This window comes from Kogia breviceps, chromosome 11 (assembly GCF_026419965.1).
Source record: "Kogia breviceps isolate mKogBre1 chromosome 11, mKogBre1 haplotype 1, whole genome shotgun sequence".
Taxonomy (NCBI): domain Eukaryota; kingdom Metazoa; phylum Chordata; class Mammalia; order Artiodactyla; family Physeteridae; genus Kogia; species Kogia breviceps.
In genome coordinates this window covers 12263615-12273826 of record NC_081320.1, presented here as the reverse complement: position 1 = coordinate 12273826, position 10212 = coordinate 12263615, and positions in this window count along the sequence as shown.

Sequence of the window (10212 nt, the reverse complement as noted above, 5' to 3'; positions counted from 1 at the left end):
TGAATGACAGAGGGACCTACCTGGGCTGCGCTTTTGCTGGCTGACCGTGGTTCAGCTCTCCCCTTCCTTCTCGGGGGTGAGCTGAGCCCCCCGGGACACTCTGCTCAGAGCAGGTGGCGGGGAGTGTGTGGCGTATGGCCCAGGTGCAGCAGGTCCTGGCCCGTAGCGCTCCAGACACGCCGTCCACGGTCAAACCACAGGTCCCCCTTCGGGGCTTGGAAAATATAGCTGTCTGTGTGCTTGGGGAGAGAGATGATCTGAGGTGCCCTGACGTCAGCGGTGGTGTTGGGACAAGTTGGCGAGGTACATGACGGTGTCGTGCGTGTGTCGGTGGGAGAACTGGGGACGAAGCCTGGGCCCGCGGCGTCCCCAGGGCAGCGAGGGCCCGGCCTCAACCCCTCCCCCACGCCCCACCCCCATTGCACCCTGGAACCATCCCTCTCACTGCCTGTGTGGAGTCTTCCTCAGCTTTCCAGGCCCTTCTACCCGGTCTGTCATCCGCACCCTTCCCCCTCCAGTGCCCCCTGCGCTCCTAGCACCGGCCAGGAGAGACCAGTGTGCCTGGAGCTCAGTGGTCTGTGGGGGCCACGCAGCCCCTGCACGGTGGTGGGTCTCCTGCTGGGAGACAGAGCAGCTAGAACCCTACCTGGGCCCACTGGGTGGGGCAGAGCCCACCTTTCTAAGGTGGACTGGAGCTGCCGTGACCCTCTGGCCCCAACCCCATGGCCTGCGGCGGGGGGAGGCAGGAGCATCTGGGAGTCCTGCTCCAAGGCCAGCCCCTCCCGTCTCTTCGCCAATTTTCTTGGCATTGGTTGTTACGAAAAAACATGTACCTTCTGCCCGTCGTGTGCCAGACACACACTCCACCCTCATGACAACTTCAGGTGAGGGGAGAGCGTGGCCACAGTCTACAGATGGGGAAGTAGGAGGCCAGAGAAGGTGAGGGGCTTGCGAAGATTTCCCCTTCCTACTGGCCTCACCATCGTCCAGGCCCCCTCCCCAAATACTCACAACTTTTCCCACCGGAGTCTTCCTAAGGCTCGTCCTTTGGGGGAGGGCACAGGACAAGGGGGCTGGAGACCTCGGGGTCCCGAGTCAGTGCCCTGAGCTTCAGGGGGGATTGGGGCTCCCTCCCTGGCCCTCCCTGAACTCCCCCATCCTCAGAAGATAGAATAACCCTTCTCCCGTAGGCTTAGTTTCTGTCCGTTTACAAAAGTCATTCACATCCATTTGTGTCTCCAGTTCTGAACATCGGGCCCCATTTTGCCCTCGGGGAAACTGAGAGCAAGAGATGACTGGATCTTTCAAGGTTATTCAGAGGAGCTGGGGCCACAGCCCGACCCCTAATCTGAGGCCAAATCTGCATCCCAAGCTAAGTCCTTGCACAGCTGGATGTGGCCAGGCTTCTGCAGAGACCTCAGGCTCCCTTCGTCGCTTTGTAGGGAGGGACAGAGTTATGTGACCTCCTGGGGCACTGCCACACACTCTCAATTTGGGGAACAGTCCTGGATGAAAGGCCCAGAGGTCAGCCTGCAGGTCTGGAAGGAGCACTGGGGCTGGAGGAGAGCGCTGGGGGAGCCTCCATCCTTGACCCTTAATGTGCCCCCAGGCCGCCCCTTCTCCAACTTTTAGGGGGTCTGATTGGTCCTCTGCCTCAGTTTGTGTGACATCCGCAGACAGGGAGTGACCCAGCCTGCTACCCGCCACCGCTGTGATTGTGATGAAAGCATCCTGGTCCACAAAGGCCGCCTCCTCTCTTTCCCTCGCACCTTTCTCTTTCCTTTTCCCACCTCTTTTTTTTTTTTTTTTTAACATCTTTATTGGAGTATAATTGCTTTACAGTGGTGTGTTAGTGTCTGCTTTACAACAAAGTGAATCAGCTATACATATACATATGTTCCCATATCTCTTCCCTGTTGCGTCACCCTCGCCCCCACCCTCCCTATCCCACCCCTCTAGGTGGTCACAAAGCACCGAGCTGTTCTCCCTGTGCTATGTGGCTGCTTCCCACTAGCTATCTATATATGTCCACGCCACTCTCTCACTTCGTCACAGCTTACCCTTCCCCCTCCCCGTATCCTCTAGTAGGTCTGTGTCTTTATTCCCACCTCTTTTAATTTCCTATTCCAGTCCCTCTTCTGCTGAGTCCGAAGCAATTATTCCTCTGAGAGACCTTTGTGTCTGCGGTGAATGTCTGGGAGGACTTCGAGTTTCCCCGTGCCGGCTCAGGAGAGGCTTGGAAGCCTTTCTCCCTCCTTCCATCCCTTCTGGTTTCTTACTCTTCTCATTACTTTATTCTCTTCCTCTGGCTCTTGGGGGCTCTCGGGACACGGATGCTGGAGGTCCTTATCTCCTGATGGCAGATCCTGATTCCCTGCTGCTCCCTGCTTGAGCTCATGCACCCCCACACACCACCAGCAACCCCATCGCCACACCTCCAAGCCCCTCAAACCAAACCAGGTGCCTGGCTTCTTGGACAAAGCTGGAGGAAGCAGGCAAGGCCGGTCCCCGTGCCGGCAGCAGCCTCCCCTGGACGTCACCCTTCCTCCTTCTCTCGCTGAGCGGCAAAGGCTAAGCCCCAGCTGCTGAGAGGCTGCCCTGAGATTTGGGGCGAGGGCTGGGGGAAGTGGGGCTTTGTTTCGGGGGAGAAGGGAGGTCAGGGCCCAGCTCCTCCGCATCTGTACCCGGTGGCAGGAGGCCAGGCTGGGGAGTGAAGCGCTGCCTCCGGCTCTCCCAGGGAAATGTGATTTCCCCTTGAGTGAAGCAGACTGTGCAGTGTGGAAATTGGCTCTTTTCTGAGTGAGTGGCGTCTGTTCTGGAGTCGGGGGGCGGGCTGGGGCCCACGGGAGGCCGCGCTGGCCCCCGGAGTGAGCCGGGAGCAGCCATGTGCTGAGAACTCATTAGGGATAAATCAAACTAGTACCGGCATGAAGCCAACACCCTTCCCCCCACCGCGCCTCCCGCTCCCCCCCCTCCTCCGAGACCCCCCACTTCCCCTCCCCCTCCTCTCCAGCCAAGGCATCCTCCCCCGTGTAACGGGAGCCCAAGCACACACACAGCCCCGCCTGCTGCCCCAACTCCCGGGCCGGCCTTGAATGAGAACCGCTTTCATTTACAAATAAATCTTTTTGTTTGTTTTAGATGTGTTTGCTTTTTACAGGGAGGAGGGCTTTGCGTTAGCTTCTCTTACAGCCCAGGGCTGGAAATTCACATTCCCCTCCACCCCACCCTTCCGCTGCCATCAGGCCCCGATTTTCACGTCCTGCTCCTGCCTCCCGGGGGCCCTGAGTGGCGGTCTCCAGCTGTGGGCAACGTTGGTTCCCCCCATACACCCCCTGGGGAGACTGCACCCCCCCCCCCAGCCCGCCCACATGCCTCCCCAGGGGACCCTGCTGCGGCACAGCCATTGTTCATCAATACTGATGAGCTCGGTCTGAATGGAAACTTACTTCTCCTCCAAAGGGAAGAAGTAAGAGAAAGCGAAGAGGGTAAGAAAGAAGGAAGCAAGCGGGGCAAGGCCTCTTGCCCGCGGTGAGGATTGAGGTTTTACTTGTTGAAAGTAGAGCCACGCCCTCCCCAGAGCCGCCCTCTTTGCTGATGATTACCGTGAGGGAAGGGGCCTGCTGGTCAGCCATTCTAGGGGCTGAGGTTGTGGTGTCACTGGAGCTGTTAGCTAGGGTCATCTTAGCACCTCTGTTTACCCTCCTGGGGGACAGCATTGCTCCAGAGCTCAGGCCTGGGTGTGGGGCTGTGTCCCCGCCCTGGTTGCCTCCTGGTTGGCAACCCCAGGGAAATCCTCAGCTTCCTTGGCCGTAAAATGCGTGGCTCGGGCCAGAATTATGTGCAGCCGTCACACCGTGATTCAGTAGTCACCTGGGCAGTGAAAGGCATTACGGGACTCATCTGACCGGTTCAGGTATGAAGCCCTCTTTCTCCCAAATTCCCCTGGTAATTTTCCATCAGGCAAACACCATATTTCCATATGCGGAATCCGGTCTCTGTTTGGGGTGGGGCGGGGGTTGGCTTCTGGTGGCCCACCCACCCAGGGCCCTGGGGTCCTGCCTCAGCTGGCTGGGCTAAAGCCAGGCTTCCAGAGCATTCCAGGCTGGGACAGAAATCAGAAACCTGAGCGAAGTGAATTGGCCACAGTTAATACAGTCTGGGGCCTGAGAAGGCAGAGTTCTCACATTCACTGATTCATTCGTTCATTCAGAAACAGTTCATAGGGCTTCCCTGGTGGCGCAGTGGTTGAGAATCCGCCTCATGATGTGGGGGACACGGGTTCGTGCCCCGGTCCGGGAAGATCCCACGTGCCGCGGAACGGCTGGGCCCGTGAGCCATGGCCGCTGAGCCTGCGCGTCCGGAGCCCGTGCTTTGTAACGGGAGAGGCCAAGACAGTGAGAGGCCCACGTACTGCAAAAAAAAAAAAAGAAAAAGAAAAAGAAAGAAATAGTTCATAAACCACCTGTTCTGTGCCAGACCCTGTGATAGGCACCTAGAAGAAAAGAAGATGAACTGGACAGGATTATACCACCACCACCGTCACCCAGAATAAAAACAAGAAACTTCAGAGCTTTTATTTTAAAAATGAGACTTTTATAAAAGTCAATATAGGGCAAGATGGGAAAGGGATAAAAGCCAAAAGAGAGGGCTTCCCTGGTGGCGCAGTGGTTGAGAGTCCGCCTGCCGATGCAGGGGACGCGGGTTCGTGCCCCGGTCCGGGAGGATCCCACGTGCCGCGGAGCGGCTGGGCCCGTGAGCCATGGCCGCTGAGCCTGCGCGTCCGGAGCCTGTGCTCCGCAACGGGAGAGGCCACAACAGTGAGAGGCCCGCGTGCAGCAGAAAAAAAAAAAAAAAAAGCCAAAAGAGAGGTGACAGAAAGTGCTGTCCGGTTTCAGGTAAGATTTGCAAAATCCCTCCTGCCCCTCCCAGGCCTTTCTTGAGCATCCATAGCTTCTTTAAGAAGCAGCCTCTAAGGACACGGACTGCAAACCCTCAACCTCGGGCCTGAATAAGGGCTATTGTCCCGAGCTTCTGTGTCCCACGGAGGGCTAAGGAGGGTGCTAGGCAAGAAGACTGAACGTCGAGGAGACTCACAACATAAGCGCCCTTTTTCCCAAACACCCTCTCACCCCACCGCGGCCACTGTGGGCCTGCCTCTCCCCGCCCCCCATGACCAACTAGAACCTGACGGCCCGGGTCTTTCTCTGAGCTGCGTCTTTGTTCCTACAGTGGGAGCGGGGTCGGGGGTGGGGCGTGAGGGGATGCTCAGGACCTCTAAAAGCTCACTTCCCTGCGGTCCTGGCTGGCCCCCCTCCTCCCCATCTCAATAACCCCCTGCACCCTGACCACAGGTCCCAGAACTGGAGGGAAGGGAGGATGAAGGGTCCTGGGTAGAGAGGGTCGCGAAGAGGCCCGGGAGAGGAGGCGGGCAGATGGCACGTGGCGGGGAGACGCCACCTGGCTGTGAGTTCGACATCTCCATCTCCTGGGTTCTTCCCGGCCAGAAGCTCCGGCTCGGGGTGGTTACAGGGACGGGGGGCCTTGGGGACAGGCCTCACCTCTGTGACCCCCTTCCCCCATGCACATTTCCACCAAGCTCTCCTTGGAGGATGGAGGGAGAGGCATTTAGGGGCCGAAACACAATGATGGGGAGAGGAGAGGGCATCATCGGAGGGGGGGTCAGGTGCCTTCTCCCAGCAGCGGGGGGCGGGGGAGAGGGGCAGGGGGGCGGGGACCCAGGCCAAGGCTCGGGGCCCATCTGAGCATGTCGCCTGCTAAGGAGAGACAGAGGTGGGGGACCGGAGGAAGGGGAGGTGAATAAATAATGGGAAATAAAACTTCATGAAGCAGAAAATAAAAGGCAGATTATACAGATGTGGCAATTTGAAGGATCATTGCCTCTGTCCTCTTTTTAACTGCTGCATCTGGAGGTTTGAAGCACCTTATCCCCTCCCCTCCCTCTGCTAGGTCCCCGCCTGGCTAGAGGTCCCTACGCTTGCCTTGGCACCTGAAACACTCAGCCGGTGGCATCTCCCAGCACCACACGTGCCTGCAGGGCTGGGGCACGGGGCGAAAGGGTAGAAGGGTGGGCTGGGCATTTTGGGGTGAAGACCCGAGTGAGGGGTGACTGGGAAAAAAATGGAGCGTTTGTGAGAGCGGAGTGTGGGTGAGGACGGGGTTGGTTATGGGGAGTCTGGACGGGCAGCGGCGTCGAGACGGAGCCTGGATGATCCGGAACAGGGTGAGGATTTGGCTGGGGCCTGAGGAAGGTCACCCCTTGCGAAAATGGGGTTTGGATGAGGTTCGGCCTGAGGGTGAGATCCAAACTTCTGTATCTTCGTGCCGGCAGCTTCTTTCTCGTCTTCATCAAAATTCATTTGTTAAGCCTCAGTTTGACACCGTGCCAGGTGCTATATAAACAGACATGGTCCCTGCCCTTAAGGAATTTCCAGCCTAAGACACACACACAAGCTGACATTTTGTTTATTTTATTTTAAATATTAATGTATTCCCACCTTGTTCCAGAGAGGATTTGAGACAGCTCACAGGAAATGCATGCAATAAATTAGTGAAATACAAATAAGAAAAAAAGCATCGGGAGCACAGAAAACATAGAATGGGTGGAAGAGGGGGTCCTGAGTGGTTGCACCTGAGCTGCAAATTGGCCTGGAGTCTCTTGGCGGCCAGGTGAAAGGGCTGTCACGGTCGCTTACCAGGCCTCATTCGCTCAGTGAGGGAGTCAGCGCCTCTCTGGGCACGTACTCCCCACCCTGTCTGTGTCACACCAGATGGGGACAAAGAGATCCCGAAAATCAGAAGCTTCTACCTGACACTCAAGGTGAAGCAAAGGCCCATCTGGCTCAAATCTCCTCATCATCCTGGTATGTTGTCTTTCAAAGCAATGGACGACCGACCTGTCACAGAATCAGTCATAGAAAAGGGGAGTCAGCTGGGGACAGGTTTGGGGGAGATGATCCTAAGTTCACTCTCCCGTGTAACAAGTAACATCTGTACAGAAAGTTACCATTTCCAGGAGGATTTGTTGAGGGACCACATCCTGCAGACAGAGCTCAAGGTCTGAAATTCAGAGCAAAGATCGGGACTGAAAGCTTCGATTTGGAGGCTTTTCCCAGAAGCTAAACCGACAGCTGTGTAGCCAGCCAGGTGAGATCTCTGAGTCCCCCTTGGGAAAAGGCTGAGTTCAGGCTGGGCCGGGGTCGGGGGCGGGGGGGTTACAAGCCGAGGAAAGACAGAAAAGAACATGCAAGGAAGTAGATGACGAACCAGGAGAACATGGAGTACCGGGAGCCCTGGGAGGATAAAGTTTTGAGATTTCCCTCTTTCAACACCAAGAGTCAGGCCCTGGGACACGATGGAAAACAACCAGCCCTGTTCCTGCCCTTGGGAGGTTTATGTTCTACTGGGAGCAAAGAGACAGGAGAGACAGGAGGGGAGGGCAGGGGAGGGGTGTAGAGAGTTAGGCTTTGGCGTGATAGGGAATAACGGGGAGGAGAAAGCCTCAAGGAAGGCTTCACGGGGGAGACGCCACGTGGACGGCAATGGATTTTGCCTCTTCCTAGTCCTAGCACTCCGAATTTCTCAGCAGCTGGTTCCTGTCCCCATCCTTTGGGTGGCATTGCCTCCACACCCCACCCCCATCTCGGGAGGAGGCCTCTGATTACCTTAGGCCCCTAGTGATTGGCTCAGAGGTGGGCACATGGCCCAAGGTATATGCTGCCCAAAGAGACCCTACCCTGGACTTGAGTTTGAAATTTCCAACGAGCAGATATTCTCTGGGCGCTAGATTTGGACCAAGAAGAGGGAGTCTTGGGAGCTCTTGGGGCCACCTCGGTACCGTGAGGGTTGCCCCTGCCCTCCTAGGCCTGGGAGAAGAACAAGAGAGAAACAGGTTCCTGGCTCGGTGTGGAGCCTGACCTGGACACAGACTGTCCAGTTCCTGGAGCCGAACAATGTCCTATTCTGCTAAAGCCCATGTGAGTTTACATCTGTCACTTGCAAAGTCCAGGCAGAAGGAGAGCTGAGTGCAGAGGCCCAGCCTCGGAGCAGGACGCCATGTTTGAGGGTAGAATGTAAACCGGAGGCCAGAGGCGGGAGGGTGCCTGAGGAAGGCCAGCAAGGCCGGTACTAATAGCTAACAGGCTTTCCTTCCGTGCCAGGCATTGTTCTGAGCTGTTTACGTGCATAATTTCACTTAATCTTCACAAGGACTCTGTGAGGTAAGTAGTGCTATTATCCCCATTTTATAGAGAAGCAAACGGAAGCACAAGACGCTAACAAACTGGCCAGATCACACTGGATCTTGTGCAGGTTCCACGGATCAGGGGGCAGATGGGGTCAAAGGTCGCTGAGAGGTGAGGAAGCTGCTAAGACTTCGGATTTGATGACTGAGGGTCACAAGTGGGGAGCAGTGGCTGGAGGCCAACATGCCAGGTGTGAACGGGACCAGGGCAGGGAGGGGAAGGGCTGGCAAAGACCACACATCCGTGGATCTCGGCTACAGGCAGCAGACGGTCAAGTGCGGGCATTTCTTTTTCCTCACGATGGCGATACTTCAAGTTGTTTGCGAGGCAAGATAATGAAGGGGTAGAGCATAGGCCGGAAGCCCAGATGGGACCCCTGAGGGCGAGGTCAGGATAGGCAGGACATGGGGAGGGGGAGGGGTGTGGGCACAAGGGAGGGGGGGGGTGTCAGTTCCAGGAATGCAGGGAGCATCGCTTCCTCGGAAGGCAGGGAACAGGTAGAGATGGGGGCCAGTTAGATGCAGGATAGCTGGAGGCAAAGGTGTTGGAAGAGGGGCTGTGGGAAGGGGCCCTTACGCACAGTGTAGCATTCAGGAAACCCCCTAAGTACAGGCAGCAAGCAAGTTGGGGGGTCAGGGGAAAGGAGAGGGATGTGGCCACATGTGGATGGCCAGGTTGTCCCAAGGTTCCAGGGCATTCTCTCCCCCCCCAACCCGCCCCTTTTTATTTTAGACTTACAGAAAATTTGCATGCATAGTATAAAACATCTCCGGGCCATTATCTACCCTATTCTAGGCTCACTTACTCAAATCATTCCATCTTCTTAAAGCCAAACTCCCAGACTATCTCCCAAGCCATGAGCCCGTCAGTCTTCTACTCGAAACCCACCCTCCTGGGCTGCACACCAGGTCCTTTACCATCCAGCTTCGGCCCCGCCTGCCCACCGTGTGTCTCTCACTCTATCCCACCTCAACCCTCCAGCCCAGCTCCTGCCGAGCAGGACACGCCCCACTTGTTCCCATCTGACTCGGAGCCCCCAGAGGAAAGGACCCAGGCCTCGGGCCCTAGTGATCTTAACTCCTCCCTGGTGTCTGGCAAACAACAAACAAATGAATGTCTTCAGCAGAAAGCCAGATGGAGCAGAGATGTTGAGAGACCAGGAAGAGGTTCCATCTGGGGTATCTCCTGGCTAGCTGGGCTCCCTAGGTGGGAAAGGAGGAGCTGAGGGCAAACTTCGACCAGCCTTACGGAGTCTGAGCTGTTCACCAAGAACCTGTGCCCGCCCCCTTCTCCTGCAAAGATATGGGCCAACCCAGCGCTGAGTGGGAAAGAAGAGTAGGGTGGAGACGAAGTGAGTCTAGGCCCGTGGGGTCTGATCCGTCCCACACCCAGGACTGGGACTGGGTGCTCATTTGGTTTCCATTCTTGTAGGTTCCTTGGAACGGTTCTGTAGGGAGTTCTAGGCTGTCCCCATAAGGCTCCAGAAACTTCTTCCTCTCCATCTGCAGGATGATGTCCAAGTCCCAACCCTTTGCTTGGATCAGACCTCCCCAGATGGTGGGAGGCCTGGCTGGGCCACTGTGGGTTTGGGGAAGTGGAAGGGCCCGGTTCTGGTGAGGGGGCGGGGCAGGGGGGCAGGCCTGGGGGGCGCCCTAACTTCCTGTTCTTCCAGGAGCTCAGCTATGGCTGGACGACCGGGGCCGCCCAGGCTTGGAAGATGCAAGCCCGCCCCCTGGTGGTCACATGCCATAACCACAGCCCAACGACCCATCTCCACCTCCCCGGGCCTCCAGGCCAACGGGGGCCTGGGCGGCACAGGCCAGAGGGGGGGCCCCAGCAGCCACGGTCGGTCACCTGGCTCTGAAGGCCTCACATGCCCCGGGGGGGAAAGGGAGATGCCAGTTCTACAGGAGCAAAGAAGCATGGAAATGGCACATGCATGCGCTCA